Below are 22,119 nucleotides of genomic sequence, written 5' to 3' on the forward strand. Positions count from 1 at the left end.
AATTAGAAAGATTAAAAAACAAATTAAATCATATAACAAACTGGTAAAATGCTACACCTCCGCTTTCTATTAACGTTTTGAATCTACACCAAAAGGAGTTAAAAGCTAGTGTAAGGAAAGCAGGTGATACTAGATAATACAAATATAAGAGTTGATTTTATTGCTTTAGCTGCGTTTTCAAGGCTGGCCTCAATTAGTCAAAACTTGAACACAGGATTCAGTATAACACAGTAGCATATATACTAACACCTCCCTCCCCTCTTTATACACTCACATTCACACACCTACACACACATATATATCTTAGATGTTCTGAAGTGCAGCTCAACAGATGGGAGGGATAGAGTCAAGTAAATAACAGCAGTGTGATCTCCTTAAACTTATTTTAGCTATATCTCTTAGCATGATTTCAGCTATCTCCAACATGCAAATGACTTTAATAGAAGGCATGTAACTTGTAAAATGGTAAATGTGACCTTTTAAAACCTACAATTTCCCCCTTCTTTTTTATTCCTCAGTTTCTGACATGTTGCCCTTTTAATGCTTGCAAATTCCAGACAAATTCTGTCGATTTGACAAGGGATCCAGTTTTCACCACTTGCATAGGCAGTTCCAAGACTTGCCTAAGGAAAAAGAGGAGGTAGCAAACATGTCTGAATTTGAATTGTGAATGGACTGATAATCTCATTTATCTACTTATATTCCTCTCTGAGTATCTTTTTCCTCTTTCTCAGCGCAGAAAAATCACTGAGTTCCATGCCTCTCTCCACACCAGGGTTCTCAACCTGTGGGTACCCAGGTGTTTTAACTTAAAACACCCAGAAATCCCAGCCAGTTTACCAGCTGCTAGGATTTCTGAGAGTTCAAGGCCAAAAGATCTGGGGACCCACAGGTGGAGAACAACTGCTCTACACTGAAAAGTTCTGTCCTCTGTTCCTTTTGCATTCTATTGGACAGCATGAAGTAAAAGCAGAGAACTGGGGGGGGGGGGGGGGGAGTTAGTCCACTTGTTTTTCAAATGGGTAAAGATTACAGGGAAAATTGGAAATACCACCACCACCACCACCAACAACAACAACAACAACGGGATTCCATCCTTCACTTGGTTTACCTTCCCCACTTCTATGTTCGGGTCAATCTGAATTCACTTGGCAAAATCTAACTAGTTTCTTTGTGCTGTTCAAAAAAAGGACAAGAACACAGACCCACCCAAAAAAAAAAAAAGAAAAAAAAAGATTGCTACTCTTCTCTCCAGCAGGACATTTTATCCCTTAAATGTGTTCTGAATGATTGGGGGAAGCCTTCTGTTACAGAAAAAAACCCCTATTTTAATCTACAACTGCCATGAATTCATACACATATTTGAGTTAATGTTTATCTGAAGAATACAACCTAACTGTTTGATAATATTTATGGAGTGTTTGCACTTGCATCTGGGCAATGCTCCAGTCTTTCATAGTTTTAGTAAACTAAACAGTTCAATAAATTAACACAATCAGCTCTGAAGAATGGCTAGGAAAGAGGGAGGAGATGAACAGAGCCATTTTGTTAAATTGCAGTTGTGAGCAGTCAGGCAAGAGAGGGATGAGTTTGTGACCTAATGGGAAAAAGAACATCTACAGAATCAACCACGAAAACAGTGCTCCTTTCCTTTTCTGAAGAGATAGAACAATCAACATATCCTGTTTTCACTCTGCTAGCCAAACTACAGAAAGTTACACACATTAGCAAAGCTATAATGAGAAATCATTACCATATTTGCTAAATCTTTCAATACTGCCTGTAACAAATTCACTGTTAAAGTCTATTTGCTTAAGAGTATAAGAAAATTATTGATTGAGCTTTGTAATTGTCACTTAAGCATTAATAGACCATCCTGATTCAATTACATTAGCATCTGTGTTTACCAAATAAAATGCCATTAACTTTATTTTTGCATCTCTGAATTATTTATTTATTTATTTATTTTATATATTCACATACTATTTTTCAACAAAGTTAATAAGGCAGCTTACAATACCTAAATACCACATAATTAAAATACATATATCAAATAAAAGAGAGGGAACAACAAAATACATGGCAGTTGAATAAAATTATCTCATGGAGATATGTATTCAATACTAAGGTGAAAAAAATGATGTCCTTAGAGAGGCTTGCTAGTTTTGTACCATGATGTCATTTTGGCATGTCAGGGTAAAGTCTTGATTGCTAATGGATTTCAATAATACCTCTGAGGATGCTTGCCATAGATGCAGGTGAAACGTCAGGAGAAATGCCTCTAGAACATGGCTCTATAGCCCGAAAAAACCCCACAAGAACCTAGATTTCAATAATGTTTAATATATGTGTATAAATATTTTACCAGTGCTATAAATGTGTCATGTCCTCAATCATGGGATTTTACTTTTGTCTAGGACTCATACGTTCCAACCAAAACAAAACCGTACTAGATATCGGTTTTTTATTCTCCTTAATGCTATGTTTTATTGTTCTTAATGGTATTCTTAAAAGCTCTTCACCAGGTTCTTGAAACCCCCGGTGAGTCATGACTCACTATTTGAGAAGCAGTCAAACAGCTCTCCCTGGATAATTGCTACGTTTTGGAAGGGTGGTGTGGACATAAAGGAAAGAACACAGTTCTTTTATTTTCTCCTCTGGAACTTCCTAGTTACACACGTCTCAATAAAACGATAGGAGAAACCAACTTCTGTTTGGAAGGGGTTACATGTAATTCATCACTTCCACGATAAAGAAACTCTTCTTTAAAATCTTTGCAGGACATGAACCATAGCAGCTGGAGAGACTGCACAGTTGGAACAAGAGATCTGACCCAGGTGAATTGGTGAGTTTTATAAAATGAACTGAATGACTAGCAGCATTTGATATTCATCCAGTTTTCTCTTTAGATTCAAAAGAATTATTTCAATATAATAAATGTATTAAGCTCCTCCTAAAGTTGTTGGTGACCGAAACCATCGCTACTCCACTCCCTAAAATCTCACGGAGTTGAGTAGCACTAATATAAGTCACCATCTATCTTTCATCAAAGTCTATGAACCAGCAGACTTCAGTAAGAGGAAGGAAGACTGAAATCGCCACTACAATGCTCCCTGCAGCTTCAAGAAAAGGTGAACTGATGATTTCAGTCACCAACCACCCTTCACCAAGGTATGCTGGTTTGTAGACGTTGGGAGTGGGGATGGTTGGGAAGCCTTTTACTGCTTTTCCCTCTCCACAAAACCACTGGGAGTGGGGGCAAGGACAGCAAAGAGGTAGCCAACTCCCTCATGAAACACACACACCGGCAAGCTTTGAGGGAATGGCACTGGCTAACTTATGAATAAGAAATCCGTGAATGCTCTACCCACAAATGTGGATTTTGAAGTTTTCATTTTGAAGTTTTTTTTAAAGCCACGGACATACAGTTAGTACTATGTAAAAATGAATGGGGATAAACAGACACAGAAAAGGTACACCTCCCCAAAAGAATATCAGGTTATAGATGTCTCCAGTTTATAATAATCAAAAATACAAACAACATCTGCAACTAGAATTCATAGACATAGTCATGTGAAGGTGGAATATCAGAATGCAAAGAATTTTGTAGCCCAGGGGTCCCCAAACTAAGGACCATGTGCCAGATGCAGCCCTCCAATGTCATTTACCCGAGCACAACCCTAACTCTGAAACAACTTGAGGCCACATGACAACAACAAGAATCCTAATTAACTTGACTATCTTATCAGACAAAAGCAGGCCCACACTTCCCACTGAAATACTGGCAATTTATGTTAGTTAAAATTGTTCTTCATTTTAAATATTGTGTTGCTTTCATTTTTTTTTTGCACTACAAATAAGATATGTGTGGTGTGCATAGGAATTAGTTTTCAGTTTTTCCAAACTATAGTCCAGCCCCCCAGCCGTCTGAGGAACCATGAACCAGGCCTCTAATTAAAAAGTCTGAGGACCTCTATTGTAGCCCCTTAAAAACTGCGAAACCTAATTTCAATGCCACCATGCATCTGAGTGTACCATGCATCTGAGTGTAACCCCATGCCACCATGCATCTGAGTGTACAGACTTAGTCTACACAAAATTATGCTACCAACTTTGTTCTCTCAGTTACTCTCTAAGGTGCTACTACATCCCTTTTCACATAAATAACCCTTGCAAAGGCTCACTTTTATTTCAAATCAACAAACTTTAAAAATTATTCATTTTTGTACTAATTATTTCCACCACAAACCTACTTGTTACTTGGATGTTTTCTCCACTGTTGTCTTTTTCCTCTTAAAGCAGTTAACCTGCAAATAAAAATAAAACAAAGCATGTCATCTCAAGACAGAACATGCATGGATTATAAGCTTTACTACCACTTTACATGAGCAAATATAATACAAAAATGTAAAGGAATAAAACAAGAGCAAACTAACACTACCAGGTGTTTAGAAAAGTGAACTTTTCAACTCTTCTGGCTGCTCAGAATTGGCTGAAATACAGCTACAAGGTCAAATACTTAAAATCAAGACAAGTTCAACATATTTAATAGTTTAATAGACCCCATTCAACATCTATACAATGAACATTATTGACAAATCTTCAAATATGAATAAAAAATTTGTTGCAAAAAAGAATGAATGAACCATATGCTACTGAAGGGACCACCACAAAAATCAGATTTCTTTTTTGTCAAGATTTATCTAAAAATTGTTTCACGCCACAAATTTTCTGTAAACGGTAGTATAGATAATCCTGAGGACAGGGGCTGATTTTCCACAGTTCTATCTATGTAGAAGGCAGAATCAGTATGTCATCTGAATTGATTCTGCAAAAAGTCTATTATAAAGTGAAACCCCTCCCATTGATCTTCTAACATGTTCAGATAACCCCAGAAGCCTGTTTTTTCTTGCTCATTCACTGAACTAAAGCTTATCATCTAGTAACCTTTGGTTCAGAGAAGGGAGATGTGGAGAGTGCTGAACTGGGATCCATATTGATGGTGGAGGTCTGAAAGTTTCTGATTTTTTTTCATGAAGAAAAGAAGGGTATATTATAGAAGAAGCAGGGTATGCTATAGACTTTTATTCATTACAGAACACTAGGTATTTTCACTCATTTTAGGGAATACTACATGGATGTTACATGTTTCAGGTTTTTTACATTATGTGTGCCAACCTGCAGTACATTAAGAAGGCTGAACAGAATAACATTTTGATTTTTCTGCCCTCTTTTATGAGGTTAAAGTTAGATGGCTATTACAAAAATATCCTATGATTTTCCTTTATTCCTAGAATACCAGTACCATCTCACTAAAAATGCATTAACCAAAGCAGCAACATGTGCACCTTTAGACTCAAGTTTCATCCATTGTTTTCTTCTAGAGACATATCATTTTTGCTCATTCTTTTCACAAAACTTCATGTAAAATGCTGCAGTTCATTAGAATTTTTATTGCCACTTCTTTAAGTATTCCAGTGGGTACTTCCATATGCATCTGTTGTTTTGGGAAGATATACAGTCATTTTCTCTGGTGATGTAAGTACATAACCATCAATAATTGCGGGTTTTTTCCCCCAGCACCACTCAAATTGGCAACATTTCATAGTAACAGCCAGCATGTATGTAAATGTTAGAGGAACAGAGTATGTGTACATATGTAACAAACAGAGGGGTCTAAGATGCAAGATCAGAAGTGGTTCTATCCATGGCTGACACACATGGCTAGCATGGGCTCTTAACCCTCAGACTGAAAAGGTTCTTTAACATAGTACACAGAGATGTTTGGTCTACTACATTGGCTACCTCCTAGGTGTTAACTAGTAAACCTTAACAAATTTTAGACACTTTGAGAAATGGGGATCTGTATGTAAACAAAGCTAACAATAACCTGTGGGGTCTTGCTGATTTTTTTGCCAAGCCAATCCCTGGACAAATGAGTATTCTCAGATCTATAAACACTGAAAACTTGACATTTTAAGGTATAACGAACATAGAAAATGTCTGCTAACCATTTTTGAGATTATTTTATTATTTAAATTAGACAACAGTAGAAAATATATGAAAAATACAATACATAATACATAAATCTAAAATAAAAATAATACATATATTGTCTATTTAGAATCATATCAAAACTCAACATAATCAGAACAATATAAACAAAATTGATTATCATTAAGCTCTCCAGTGTAACTCCATGCTAAACTCTCAGCAGAAGTATTCCATATAGTCGTGCTAAAGGACCTAGGAAATATCTAATGAAGATATACTTTGTCAGTTACAGGTAGATGAAACTATAGGTACAGGTCCGACAGAAGATCATCTATGAACGTATCCTAAAGAAAATGGAAGGGATATTCAGAAAAGCAATTAAGAGGCTAGTGGAAACTCTGAAGGGAACCAGCATGCTGTAGTGGTTTTAGAATTGAGACTACAACTCTTGAAACCAAAGTTCAAATCCCTGCTCAGCCATGGAGACCCACCACATGGCCTTGGTCAACTCATAGTGTTAGAGGAAGATCCCTTCATGAACAAATCTTGCTAAGAAAAAAGCCTGTGATAGGTTTGCTTTAGGGTTGGCATAAATCAGAAATAACTTGGAGGAACACCAAAAACTCCGAAGAAGCTGGAGAGATCTGCATGGGAAATACAATGCACTATCCATGGGGCTATCATCTGGATGGTCCATAAAGGTCCATAAAGGACAATTGAGATGAGTGGAAGAATGGCAAGAAGAAAGTCATTGCTGAATGAAACACAAAACAAAGCCTGTTTTGAAGCTGCCAAAAGGAATATACAAGACCGAGTGAACACAGGGATAAAAGATTCTGTAGACCGTTGAAATCAAAACTACCTGTAACTCTTTTAGCTCTGCCACAAAATGTGACTTGCCCTGAGGACACTACCACCACAATGATACGTTTCTTCAGAAGGAACTAGGAAACTGATTCAGGGCAAGCTGAATGGAGCTAAATAATCATTCCCGGAGAAAGGCTACGTCAATCTACAAGAATACTGGGGACTGGGATAGAGGTCCACCTACTAGTGGAACAGTATCCCAAAATATATGGTACAGTATCTCCAAAAATTAAGCATTTGGAAGTGAGCTGAAGAAATGTGCTCTGGAGTGAACAACAACTAAAATCAAAGTAGACATTTCTAGTACAATTCCTCAACTTGGGTTAGAAAAGGGGGAAAAAATCAACAGATGTTAACAGAAAGTATGAGATTGCACAATAATGGATTCAGAACTAAATTTCTGTTTCTACTTTACTTGTCTTTTCTACGCTTCTCGCCCCAAGGCATCAAAGTACTCGGAAATTGAAAAAAAAATATCCTTAGGGAAATAATTGGAAATTTTTATAACATGGTATTTCCTTATACCACAGACCAAAGGAATGCAAACAGCTTTACCAAATAGATTTTCCTCACTGGAAACAACTGACAATTAACCCAACAATTGTTCCATCCTATTTTCTGCCAAAGTCCTCCGCATGCAGAATGCAAGAAGAGGAAACAGAATACATCATAGAAAACAATTCAATATGCTTGAGTGTCTTGTACAGGATAGATAGTGCAAGCCTATACACCAAAAATCCTTATATTAGGGTGTATTTTAACTACAGGGAAATCTTTTACTAAGCAACATGGTACCATGGTTCCTCTATCAGAAACCATGTTGATGATGACCCAACTATTGGAGTGGAAGATACTAGGGAGTGCTAGCAAGAGAAGGATAATCCATTGGGGGGGGGGGGGGACACATGTATCCCATTTGTGCTCCTCTCCACTTCTCATATCATAAATGAGGGTTGTTTCTATGACAGGGACATGGGTGGGGGGAATAACAGGAAAATAGGGGGAAATGGTTTTACTTCTTCAACCCACCCTCCACTCCCATAAAATGGACTATCCTTTTCCCTCTAGTACCTCCTAGTGGCCTCTGCCTGGATAATAGAACAGTACTGATTGGAATGTCAGCTGGGCAAAAAGAGCAATGTCCCATAATCAACAGAGAAACAAGAACTGTTCTATATAGGCTAATGTTAAGAGCAGCACTAAAGGAAAATCAAACAAGACACGTGCCTGTTACAAGGTGCTAACACTGGAGATGTATTAGTAGTTTTCACTATGCACACTTTTGAAGTTCCAGCACAAGTGGTCTTAACTATGTAGTCATTATTCACTTATTTTCCCGGATCTTAATGCAAACCAATATAAACTATATTAAAAGTCAGACTTCTGCAAAGGAAGGTCAACACAAAAAGTCACTTACTGTTTTCTGTTCTGGCCAACAATCCTGTGTGCAGTCACAGATTTAAGCCCTAATGAGTTCAACAAGACTTGCTCTCATTATTTTCTCTGAATCTGCACATCTATTTCCAACTATGTTGAACACAGACCCTGTATGTCGCTCATGAGCAGGCAAGGTTCCATTTGTTCATAGTCCAATTAAGGGCTAAGATTTTGGCAGTTGGACACAGAAATGCTTGAGATTATAGAGGATTTTATTAGAGATTTTAAAGATCGGTCTACACTAATTCTTTAGCTGCCTTAAACTCTTGGAAGCTATTACACATTTTGATAACAAACACTACAGAATTGTATCATCTAAATCTAAACAGAATTAACTGGCAGCTGTTAGGCAAGCGGAGTGAGCTGTTTAGTCAAAGAACAGTGGGAAAATCTGATTTAAACCACTCTTAAAACATACAAAATTGTTTAATTTCAAAATACGCATTTGTCAAATATATCTTCCAGGAACCAAACGCAAACTCATTTTTTATTTAAGATGAAGACTATCACTAATTGGTTGGCTAGGGGCATCTGGGAATGTAGCTCAACACATCTGAATAGTACCAGACTGGGAAAAGCTGAGCTGGTCCTGTGACAACTCGCATTATTAAACCCTTGTCCAATTTATTCAAGGCTAAGAAGTTCAGGGCCAGCACTATAGGGCTTATCTTTCTCTGGATAAGAAACAGCATTGAACAATAACTCTGTAATAATACCTGTTTGTTCAAGATTCAAGCAAAGTAGACAGATATCTAAAGCAAATTATAAAACCTCTGATCCTATGTCAGATTAACAAATTAATTTGATTAAGATATCTATATGCTGCTCTTCAAAATAAAATTCCCAGAATGATTTTGATAAAACACTAATATAAAACTAAAAACATATAAAAATGGTAATCATTAAAACAGAAATAGAGCAGCAGATCTCAAACTAGCAAAATGAATAAGTAAAAATACCTGGTTGACTTATGGTGATGCCAACAAATCTCATAGGATTGTCTTAAGCAAGGAATCCACAGAAATGGTTTTGGCAGTTTCTTCCTTTGAAACATAGCCTACAGCACTTGGTATTTGTTGGCAGTCTCCCATTCAAGTACTAACCAGGGCTGACTCTGCTTAGTTTCAAGGATCACATGGAATCTGATACTTTATGGAAGTTAGGTCTTAATGAGTAGATATGTACTGTGCAGGGCTTTAAAAGCCAAATTGTGAAGGCATTTAAAAACTCCAAAGCCCTAGGAATTGTACCAGTGCACATGACATTTGCTATTGCTGTGTATCTTTAAGTTGACTTCAACTTGTGGCAACTGATCATACAGTTTTCATGACAACCTTTATCCAGAGGAGATTTTCCACTGTGTTACTCTTAAGGCTGAGAGAGTATAGCTTACCCAAGGTCAGGGCAGCCCACATAAAATACCCATAGTAATTTAACTCTAGGTCAGTGGTTCCCAACCTGTGATCAATGGACCACCAGTGGTTCGGAAGAACTAAAATATGGTCCGCAGCCTCACCATTACAACAAGAGAGACTGGTCTTGCAAAACCCTCTTATAGTTCCGAGGCTTATTAAATATGGTTTTCTAGGGGCAAGCAGATGGAGACTCCTGGATGGCATATGTTCTGTATCAGAAACTAGAGCAGCTGTGGTCTATCCAATGCAATTTTCTGAATCAGCACCTCAAACCGAATCTAAAGTTGACCACGAACTGATTTGTAACCCTTTTGGTACTAATGTTGGAGAGTGATCCCTGGTCAAGTGGTCCCTGGTCAAAAAAAAGGTTGGGAACCACTGCTCTAGGTACTACCTGGCCATGGCTGTAAAAGCTAGGTTATACATGTTTAGATAGGTTGACAACTGACATACTAATTTACGATGTTAAATGACACTCTATACCACTGAAACAACTTGTAGTTCTAATGATAAATATGCATTAATGAATATTTCCCAGACTGCACATCTGGAAACGCAGACCCAGCTAGGCTACAATGGCCACCATATCTGTAACAGATTAACCACTTTCCTAAAGTATTTCCCAATGTGTCTAGATTGGAGCTTCATTTAATATCTCCCATGCTGCTCATTATTGTGTCTGAGTATTGATGTAACACTTCCATTTTTTCACAAGAGCCTGTCAAAGAAGTAGAGACATATGTCCACTTACACAGACGGCCTTCTTCAGCATGTTCATATAAATATTAAATAGCATGGGTGATACAATCAAATCTTGCAGATTACATACTACATGGTATAGATGCCAAAGAGATTGCAAATTAAGCCTCACCTTCTACAAAGTAGTCATCTAGGTAAGAATGGAATCACAGAACTAGTGACATTAGTTACAATAGCAGTCAGTATCAAAAGCTGCAAGGAAATTTAGGAGACTCCATAGAGCCACACTCTTCCTATCTTTGTTCCTCTTTTAGGACAACCAAAGAATTAACAATAAAAAATAAGCTCAAAGAATTGCCTGGTCAAAGTACTCAAGTCTTATCGAAAACTGTCTAGACCTATCCATTGCAAGCACCTTGCTGATAAGGATATTATTAGCAACTAGTCAGTTACGAAAATCTTCAGAAACAGTGACACTACCTTCTCTTTATTTCACAAGAAAGCAACTGGTCCCTGCTCAACATAATGAGTAAAAGGGCTAAGAGTCAACTACAGGCAGTCCCCAAGTTACGAACAAGATAGGGTCTGTAGGTTTGTTCTTAAGTTGAATTTGTTTGGAACAGATATATTTTTAAGTGCAACTCCAAACAAATAAACAAATAATGCTTTGGAAAACATAGGGAAGGGTTAACACCCCTGTGGTGTTTGTCTGGTGTCTGCTCTGACAATTTCAGTTCAATTTCTGTCCCTGTAATAATTGGATTTTGAAAAAAATTGGCTTATTGTGGAAACAAGGATTGGTGATAAAGCTTGTGTGAACACAGTTTCCCAATGGTCACTCTTTTAGGAGTGAATTTCCTTTCCTGGGGGTAGATTTCTCTCACTTCCTATGTCTCACCCTTGTTCTTAACTATAAGTCGCTTGTAAGTCAGTTGTTTGCAACTCAGGGACTGCCTGTATACATGAGTTGGACTGAACCTGCCCAGGTAACCTTGTCTGCATCCTTAGCATTCAGTAACTGAAACCCATACAACAACCCTGGACTAGACCATGTTCTGAAAACCTCAACTGGCTGAAGTGATTCAAGTGTTCTATCCAGCAGATGCTAGCAATTTCATTCTTGGAACATTCTGCAAGTGTATCACAGTGAGCCTCTAGTAACTCCTTCACAATGCTAAATGGTTCTGATTTCAAGCAACTCTTAACTCTTCAAGCTTTGGATAGTATTGTAAGGGTGAACAGGTGTTAGGTACAAGTTTATGTCAATCTCAGTATCACTAAGCAGTTTCAATACAGGGTTCCTTATACTACCAGATAGCTTCTTACACTTCAAAGAAAGCAATACAGTTTATAACTTTTGCGGATTTGATTATTAGCAAAATTGATTAGCATGTTCTCTCTAGGAATTTCTAGATCCTCTAGCACAGTGTTTTTCAAACTGTGCTCCTCCAGGTGTTTTGGATTTCAGCTCCCAGAAACCCCAGCCACCTTACCAGTTGTTAGGAATTGTGGGAGCTGAAGTCCAAAACATCTAGAGGAGCACAGTTTGAGAAACTCTGTGGACACTACACTTTTGCTACCTTTCTAGCTGTTGGTAGATCCTCCAACCTGATTCTAAGCAGGCATCTTCAAACTGCAGTCCTCCAGCTGGTTTGGGCTTCCAACTCCCAGAATTCCCGACAATCGAACATGCACTTCTGGGATTTGGAGGCCTAAACAGCTGGAGGGCTGCAGTTTAAGGATGCTCCTCCAAGTGTTTTGGACTTCAGCTCCCAGATATCCCACCCAGATTACCAAAGGTTAGGAATTGTGGGAGCTGAAGTCCAAAACACAGTTTGAGAAACTCTGTTTCAAAGTGTCATTGAGTCCTGAACATTACTACATGTGTTTTTTGATTTTCATTTCAGAAGTAGTTAAACATAAGTTAAGTTTGACGTTCCATGAGGGAAGACAGTACTTTTTGTGCATAATTTTAATAGAAGATTGTAATTTTACACTCTTAACAGAATGCAAACATGAAAAAGGCAAAGGAGATACAAGGGATGACTCAATTCGGTACTGTTCCATTATATGGGTGGAGGCCATAAGGGGGTACTAGAGAGAGGAGGATAATCTATTTTATGAGAGGGAAGGTAGGTTGAAGAAGTGAAACCATTTCCCCGTTTTCCTGTTATTTTCCCCCACCCATGTCCCCGTCGTGGAAACAACCCGCATTTATGTTATAGGAAATGGGGAGGGGTAACAGGGGAAATGGTTTTACTCCTGCAACTCCTTCCTGTGAAATGTCGTATCTTTCTCTAGCGCCCCCTTATAGCCTCCACCTGGATAATGGAACAGTACCCTAAATTCTAAGTGCCAACATCGTCCAAAACTATGCAGAAGTAGTGAGAATGTTGAGGGGAAAAAATGTAAATCACATTCTAAACTGGAGAACAACTGAATTTGACAGTTTTTAAAAAGCCAGATTTCATCTTAATGTTTTACCCTTTCTGATCCTGAAATTATATAGCTATTTTTCTATCACAAACGATCTGTAGAAGACATATCCTTATCTCTTTGCAGCAACCCTCACACCTTTTATTTATCTAGTCATTATTCATATGCAGAGGCAAAGACACAAATACCTTGAAATATAACTGCAAACTTGTCCAACGTTTCTTTCAGTTCACAACAGACCTCTTAATGTTTTTAAGTTAGCAAAGTGACCATGAACAATAACTTGATTATACGACAGAGTATTTCATTCTTGCAATCACAACCCCCCTTCCCCATCTGACACTTTCTGCAAGTTGTTCAACACACCAAACCTCTCCCCAGGCAATCATAACTTCTCACAGTCCATCAGCTCAACTAGATAAACATGTATTAAATGAATATTCCTTTAACTCTTCCAAAGCCACTGTTAAACTAAACAGCCGTGTAGAGAAAACTAAGTGAACTGACAAACATCTTCACACTCTGAAACAAAACACCAACTTTTGTAATTCACCAAGGCCAAATAATTTAATTCATATTACAACAACTATCCAAACATCACTGACAAAGGGAAAGAAAACCAATAAACATATTGTAAAACGACACATTATATGATAAAACATTTTACAATATTAATAGAAGAAAACAGGGCTGAGTAGAGGCAACCCTGAATGCTATTGCACTGGAGCTTCCTTACAAGTGGCCATATTGGCTAGGGCTAATGGGACTTTACGTCAAACAAATATTGGACCACCAAGTCCACCACACCCCTGATGGAGAGCAAGGTAAGGTAAGGACAATCTTTTGGCATTATAGGGCAGATAATATTATGGAATCATGAAGCTGCTTTAAAAGTAGAGGGTTCATACTCGTATTAGGCTTAAAAATATAGACTAAAGAAATGTTAGGCAAGTCAAGCTAGGAAAGAAGTCTGGAAAAAATTAAAAATGTTCCCAATGATCTAAATAATGTTATTTTGGTTTAGCATTTTCGGTTTAAATATTAAATTCAATTATTTATGTGGATTTCTATTTAATGAAATACTTTTAATTATTTCATTAATTATTAGGAGACCACTTACGTTTAACAAAAATATATATCTGAAAGGACACTACATAACCTCCCAAGTTACGTATATATTAAACTAACATACATCCTAGCCTGCATATCACACAAGGCAATGGAAGGTAGGAGAATGTTTTCAGCTTCCTCCCACCATTGAGTGAAGCTACAATAAGGAACTGAGGGAGGGGTCCTGCTCCTCACTGTCACAACTTTGTTTAAATAATAATCAAATGCCTGTTTGAGTAACAAGAAGTCTTTACATACTGGCAAAAGGGGAGCACAATTCCGGGATGTATAGGTATTTTCCTAAACTGATATTTTTCAAACATGCTGTTTGCAATATGATTATATATAACCAATACCCAATAGAATTCAAGTTTGTTTTCAAAGCTTTTAAAGTGTTGGTGCATTTTTCAGCTGCTCATAAACAGCGTAGTGTCTTTTTAAAACAAATCCTTGCAATAATTAATACAAATAAAACTTAAACTCCTCATTCAATTGTTAGTTCATCGCTCTTGATAAGATACATGTGTGCCCGCAAAGACCTACTTTCGCCCCTTCCAAATCCAATAACTCTTCCCCTCACCACTGGTTCTTTAGCTCCTTTAAAACAAGAGTTCATTTCAATGGGAGCAAGAAGCAAAGGAAATGAAGTCTGAAGTGTTGTTTTGTTAATGGTTTCAATGAAGTCTCTTCAGAGAAAATAAAATGCATAGCTACTTCCACTCCAGATTAATTGCATTCCACACTCAACTTCAAGTTTTTGTTCTACATTTGGACACTAATCTCAATGTTAGCATTGTGTGGGTGTGGTGAATCCCATTCCTCTACACATTTCAAAGCAGTCTGGCAAAGCTGGTGATAACATTCTATTTCCAGTTGAGTGGCGGAGAGAAGAGATCAACAGTTCAAGACTAAGTTGCATATATGTGCAGCTGTATGCCACGGCTTATTTCAGGATACTATTGCACTTACAAAGCAGTGCAGATTATGAATGCACTTTACAACTTGATGGCATCCAGGAATCTATTTTTAAGACGTTAATGGAAACGTCTAACTGACCTCCCTTGACTGAGTTCATTTGTACAACAACAAAATACCTCTCTTGGTCCCACCCGGGTGCAAATTTAGAGAAACCTATTCATTACGAATTGAACTTGCATGGTGCACATTCTTCCCTGAACAATTTAGCCATTCATATTATAACAAATATTAATAGAGCTTAATGTAGAATCATAGAATCACAGAGTTGGAAGAGACCTCATGGGCCATCCAGTGCAACCCCTTGCCAAGAAGCAGGAAAATCGCATTCAAAGCACCCCCGAGAGATAGCCATTCAGCCTCTGCTTAAAAGCCTCCAAAAAAGGAGCCTCCACCACAGTCCGGGGCAGTAAGTTCCACTGCTGAACAGCTCATATTGGTATATTCCCTACAATAATTCTGCAAAAATAAGTCACTCTCATTATTCTACAATACTGGAAGAGAGAGGAGTGGGCAGTGAAAATAGAGAATAGCTTGTCAAGGGATATCCTGAAAATTTACGGAGAGATGAAATAAAACTTGGGAATTCTGTTTTCATAGCTTTGTCTTTATGCTACCTTCCATTCTCAGATTTTATCTAGAGATGCTGGCAGGACATGAAGAAATTCACACAGGGCAAAATAGGTAGATTCAATATGGTACATGGAGAACTGGTGTCAGTTTTTCAGCTCCTCGTTCTGCTCAAGTCTGCATTCCATTTCTTACTCACCATTTTATGTTTTAGAAACAATTTTGGTAACAGAAAAGGGATTCCTCAATTACCCCTGGGAAAATGCTTAAGTAGTACTAGCACTGCAAAACCCTCAAGTTTTTATTTGAGAGATCAAACTGTTAAGAGTCCCAACATCAGTGAAGTAATGCAGCATTTTTCACAGAGAACACACCAAACTCTCTAAAAGTATTATTTTAAAATGCACAAAAGCTGAATTTCAAAGAACCACTCTATTCTTGCTATCCGTCAAAAAGCAGACAGAACTAGCCAGGGGTGAAAGATGAGTGATTCACCAGTACCCAAATTTTACATCTGAACTTCTCTTTGTTTTTAGATGCCTTGGCCAGAAATAAATAGATTGTGTGTCTGACAACATAAGCCTTTGATGTTAAGCAGAAGATGGAACGCAATGGGAACATGAAAAAAGCTTTATTCTAGAGATTAATTTCTCAAGGGAAAAAGTAAGACATAAAGCATTCTGTATAAGCAAGATCTCATTCCTGTTTATCTTTGCCCAAAGAGTCTAGGTTGATGGCTGCAGTTCTCAGATTTCAAAGTCTCTTTAGGCAGGTAACTAACCACTTTACAACAGGTACATACAGTTATGGATTAAACAAAATAGTCAAGAGTAAAAGACCCATAAAACATTTTCAGTACCAAAAAGCAGTGAGGATAGTAGTAATGTTATTCACAGTTATAGCTAGTGCCTTATTTTCCCACCATGTAACACAATAATTAGCAGCCAATAAACTTACAATATTCTTTTTCTGAAAGTCAATTTGTTACTTTCAGCGCACAACCATTTTTAAACAGTGTTTAAATGGTTTTTGTCAAGAGTGTGTCTAATGCAACCAGGGAGACAAATTACAGTAGAATCTAGCTTATCCAACCTTCGCTCGTCCAACGTTCTGTATTATCCAACATAGTCCGTCTCCCGCCTGGATCCACAGATGTTACAATACATTGCAATGTTTTGGTGCTAAATTCATAAATACAGTAATTACTACATAACGTTACCATGTATTGAACTGCTTTTTCTGTCAATTTGTTGGAATACATGGTGTTTTTGTATTTAATTTGTAAAATCATCACATAATTTGATGTGTAATAGGCTTTTCCTTAATCCCTCCTTATTATCCAACATTTTCGCGTATCCAACTTTCTGCCAGCCCGTTTATGTTGGATAAGCGAGACTCTACTGTATATAAATATCTTTGCCTCCTCCTCCTTGCCAACTGAGATGGATAAAAGCCTGTCAGACTCAGGCTCCAAAAGAAGAGAAGGAGAATTTAACCTTTCTTTCACTGGGAGCCAATGCAAGGGGAAAGACTGAATTGAAAGAGATGGGACGTGACTTCTCAGAATATCCTCACTTTTGAATCATGATGGCGAGCACAGAACACCAGCTGGCTAAGCCTGTTAAAGTTTAATTTCTGATAAAATGTAATAAAATGGCAGCTTATTTGAGCAAAGAGAGGTTGTGTACCTTATGGTAACCCTAAGGTGAAACTATCACAAGGTTTTCTTGGCAAGATTTGCACAAAACAGGTTTCTCCTTACCTTCTTCTAAGGCTATTGCTGTGACTTGTAAAGATAATCCAGCAGATTTTCACAGCTACACAGGGATTCAAATCCTGATGGCTAGTCATCATTTCATGATCAAACCATGATGTTATGCTAGCTCCAGCAACCCAACTGATAAATTTAACTTCAGAAAGAAATAAAAATGGGAGGGATGCTTTATAAGAATTCCAAGATACAGTACGACCCCTGTGTCTATGGAGGATAAGTTCAAAGACCCCATGTGGATACTTGAAAACATGGATAATATATATTCTGACTATAACCGGGCTGGAAACACCATAGATTTGCACTGACAGACTCAGAGAAGCTCACAAACACTTTTGAAGGGGGGAAGGATTTTTTTTTTTTTTTGGAACATGGGTAAGAAACTACGCATATCCAATTTGTGGATAAGGGGGTTGTGTTGTATTAGATGATTTGATCTAGCTCTGAAAATATATGTTTCATAGCATCTTTTCCCCGCTCCACTTCTTCCATAGCTGCCTGCATAAGCCTCTTCAGAAAGGCGAGATCTTCACTCAGCTGCGTGGCTGTTGGTACTGTGAATAACACTGCTTGATAATGCCTAGCCAGATATTTGAAGCAGCTTCTCATGTTTTCATGTCCTGGTAATGTACTTTTGCTTATTTGCTGGTTGCAGAGAAGGCAGAGAGCAATTCATGGATCACACTTAACTCAAAGTGGTCCCAAAAAATGCTCTTCAGGTACAAATAGTTTCCAGACGATTTAAAACTATATACATATGAATACATTACACACAGAGAGACCTTCAAAGAGTTTTTGCTCTCTGCCTGAATGAACCAGTGTTGGCACGAGAAGGTGTTCCAAAGTGGGGGCACTACAGCAAAAAGAGGACCCCTTCCCATGATCTCTCAAAGTATACTGCTGCCACTGGTTGGTCACAGAAAAATGGTTGCCCAAAATACCTAAATCCCCAAGTAGGGAAACATAGAAAGAAACTGGGGTCCCAGGCCACTTAAGGCTGAGAAAGTCATTACATCTTGAATTCAGACCAGAGTGTATTGAGAGCCAATGCACTTTCAACTAAGAACAGGAATATACAGATTCTATGCTACATTCCAGTCAGAAACCTAGGTGTTGGAAGTCCCCTTCAGAGGCAGTTCCATGCAGAGTACATAACAGTAATTGTATCAATAGTTAAAACTGAATATATTTAAGTTTAACTAATGGGGATAATTAACTGATTTTAAATGTAGTGGTTTGTTTTCTAAATCAAATGGGCAATAAAATTATGTTTTGCTTTATTGCATAGTATAAATAAAGCATGCAATATGTATTTTGTAAATTAAAATATTTTTTCACAGACCAATATACTGTAAAGAAACAAATGTGCGCATACATACATATGCACAAAATGTAAGCTTTTTCTTGAGTCTGAGAAACTTAATCAGACAGATCAGTTTAAATCTTTTCAGATTGTGCTGGTCCACTCTGGAACCAAGTTGGACAATCTGATTTGAGCTGGATGACCATGTGTGTGAATCTGATCGGTTTGAATTAGTCCAATTTGCTTCCTTATTTGGTATTGGGTTCAATCTGTACCACTTTATCCTTTGATCAGCAAATATACAGATACTAAACCCTTCCCACAAGCCTGGTTAATTCAAAACACAGTTATGCAATGTATAAGTCTACAATTTTCTGGTAGGTTAGAAAAACAGCAACTAATTCAGCAAAAGTTGTGACTTTGCAGAATTTAATGTAGTGAAGGCTGACACAGGAAAATTCGAGACTCTTCATCTCTGGTACCTTTTGTAATAGCTATTATAATGAAAGTTGGCTATTGCAGTGGTGATTTTTTTAAACCAACAGAGGGATTATAACTCTCCTGAAAAGTTTAAACTGCTAAGGGCCTACTAAAGAAAAGTAAACATACAACGCAATGATGTCATAATAATTTGCTTTATTTTATGAATGGAAATAAAAAGACATTGCTATAAATGTTTTAACTAGTAATATAATTTAAGAGGGAATTGACATGCAACTAAATGTTTAAAATGCACAGTTCTAAGAAAATCTAGAAATCTCCCAACCTACGTCCAATTCAGATCTGAAACACATAAACCTTATTCAGTGAATTGACACTGTTTGTTTAAATTGCTGATTCCAGAAAACAGTCACCTTTTCAGCTGCATTCTAGTATCATCTGGTATCAAGGCCTGCTTACATTCAAGCAGATGTCAGCATTTCTGTGAGTGCATCTATACATGGCTACTGTGTTAATGCTTATGCCAAATGGATCTCTGTGTATATAAGAGATAAATACTCTTATAAGAGAAAAATAACATGGCTCTTTTCTGTTCTTCCTGCAGTCACCAGCCCCCCCCCCCCCCCCCCCATATACACCTTTTGAGGAAACACAATAATACTGTGGCCAAATTTTTTCTGAAGAGTTTGCCATTGCCTTCCTTTGAAGCTGATAGTATGGCTCAATCAAGGCTATTTTCCATGGCTAAATAGTGATTGGTATCCTAGCCTCCAGAGTCCCAGTCCAAACCACCACACCACACTGCTTCTCAAAAGATAACCTTGTGATTTATTAAGCTCTATTAGCTTTTCTTTTAACTGCTAGTTACACACGGCTGACTTCATGTTAGAGTACTCTAACTGGAGGTCAGCTGTGACCAGCAGTGCTGCAGAATTTGAAGAGGCATGAATGGAGGGAGAAAGGGAGAAATGTGCCAACAGGAAGGCGTGCCAAGCAATCCCTGATCGGAACCACCTTCCACCAGAAAACTGATGTCCTCACTGTGGGAGAACATGTGGATCAAGAACAGGGACCCACCGCCAAGACACTACACTTAGAGGACCATCATCCCTGGGTTACGAGGGATTGAGTAAGTACGCAAGCAAGCAAGTTACACACAGTATTAATTTCCCCTGTCTAACTTTTATTCACATTAGTATTAAAACGTATAACTCTTATTCAAGTTGTTTGCTCTTAACTAAGTCACATATTCGTTGATCGTGTGCATTTGTACAACCTGATCATGCTTGTTTCATTCCTCTACAAAGGCAGTATGCTAAATTAAGCTAAGGTCCCTTCCTTCTGTAGTGCCATATAAAATCCAGACTATCTGCTTTGAACTGGATTATGTGGCAGTGTAGAAAGAGCCTAAGGCACTCTATGAATCCTAGTTATCTGCGAGGCACTGCATAACTGTCCCTATCAAGTGAGTTTTCATATGATGGCTTGTTCCCAACAAATGCTGTATATATTTATACACAGTTCTCATATAAGAAATAATGGATTATTACAGTATATACTAATGCATTACCAATACTAATTGTAAAAAAAACAGTTCTCCTGAGACCAGTCATGTCTGTTCTGTAATGCTGATCTGCCAGCTGGATCAAGCTGCAAATGACTTTAAGAGAGTCACCACTCCCAAGAAAAGCTAGTACTTGGCTGGATATCTTATGAGTCACAGTGAAGCATTATATTGTCCATTTTATACATCAGCTGGAAAATAATAAACTATTTCAATGCCACTTTCACTTAAACTGGCACTTTAGTGACTCAACAGTAAAATAAAAACTAGTTTTAAAAAAGCCTCCACAGAATAGTTATCCATTCCCTTGCCCATCATTTGTTAAACTTCAAGACTAAAAACAACTCTAGTTTGAATCAACTTCCTTTTAAAATATCAATTTTTCTGGGGTTTAAAATGCTGTAAAAAGTTTTTGGCTACATAACATATGTTTGTTGTATGGCTACAGATTTTACTTATGTAAACAAGTGGTTTTTAGAATTAAATTTTGTGCTACTTGAAAGTTCATACATTAAAATATCTTGAGTAAATGTAAAACAGGACAGGTTGGGAGGCTTTAATGAGTATGTACTCATTGGGTATCTTTGGTTTTAATAAAATAAAGACATATATCACATAATTGGCGATGTGTTTCCCCTCCCCATTCAAATAACACAAAAAGTGCAACCAGATGCCTTTCGCAGAAAATGGTTTAAGAGTTTCCAAAGACGTTAGTTTTAACACTTATTCTACCTCTCTTGCCAATATTTAGAAAACAGATGCTCTTAACCAAATCCTGCCATTTATTACCTTTGATTCTCTCTATTATCAAAATCCTGAGGGGTTTAAACATATGGAGAAGCAAACATTAAATCAAATGCATACAACATGTTAGTGCTACATACTCCTTCTCATTTCTTATCAAAGTTACTCTGAATTGCAAACAAGCCTCTCATTTTATATGTTTTTAAACATTTTAAACCTGTTTTCAACCTCTAAATTGTTTACTACGTTTTGACTTTGCTTATGTGATAGATTTAAACTGTTTTAATCTGCTTACATGGATTTATTTCTATGCTATTTTATAGTCTCACAATAGCAAGCGGGGTTGTAAATATTTAAATAAATGAATAAGGTAAAGGTTTCCCCTGACATTAAGTCTAGTCGTGTCTGACTCTGGGGTGTAGTGCTCATCCCCATTTCTCAGCCAAAGAACCAGCGTTGTCCATAGACACCTCCAAGGACATGTGGCCGGCATGACTGCATGGAGCGTCTTTACCTTGCCACAGAAGTGGTAATCATTGTTCTACTCACATTTGCACATTTTCAAACCGCTAGGCTAGGTTGGCAGAAGCTGGGGCAAACAGCGGGAGCTCACCCCGATTACCAGATTCGAACCACCAACCTTTCGGTCAGCAAGTTCAGCACTTTAACCCACTGTGCCACCAGGGGGTCCTAAACAAATAGTTTGTCATTTTTTTCTTCCCAGTCTAGCAACTTCTTCCTAATCCTACATCCTCAACTCCAGGCATCCTCAAACTGCAGCCCTCCAGCTGTT

The 22,119-nt window shown here is 37.7% G+C and overlaps 1 protein-coding gene across 4 annotated transcripts in view; it reads right to left on the minus strand.

Annotated features, from left to right (window-relative positions):
- ADD3 (adducin 3) overlaps window positions 1-22,119 on the minus strand; it is a 131,687-nt gene that overhangs the window by 71,719 nt on the left and 37,849 nt on the right. For 3 of the 4 annotated variants that reach the window (XM_060768381.2, XM_060768380.2, XM_060768383.2), the window contains exon 2: window positions 4,254-4,307. The exons of the other annotated variant lie outside the window; for it this stretch is intronic. The gene's annotated coding sequence lies outside the window, so the exon portion shown is untranslated. The remainder of the gene's footprint in view (window positions 1-4,253; window positions 4,308-22,119) is intronic. 4 annotated transcript variants of the gene reach the window in all.

The sequence above is a fragment of the Anolis sagrei genome, chromosome 3 (assembly GCF_037176765.1).
Source record: "Anolis sagrei isolate rAnoSag1 chromosome 3, rAnoSag1.mat, whole genome shotgun sequence".
Lineage (NCBI taxonomy): Eukaryota > Metazoa > Chordata > Lepidosauria > Squamata > Dactyloidae > Anolis > Anolis sagrei.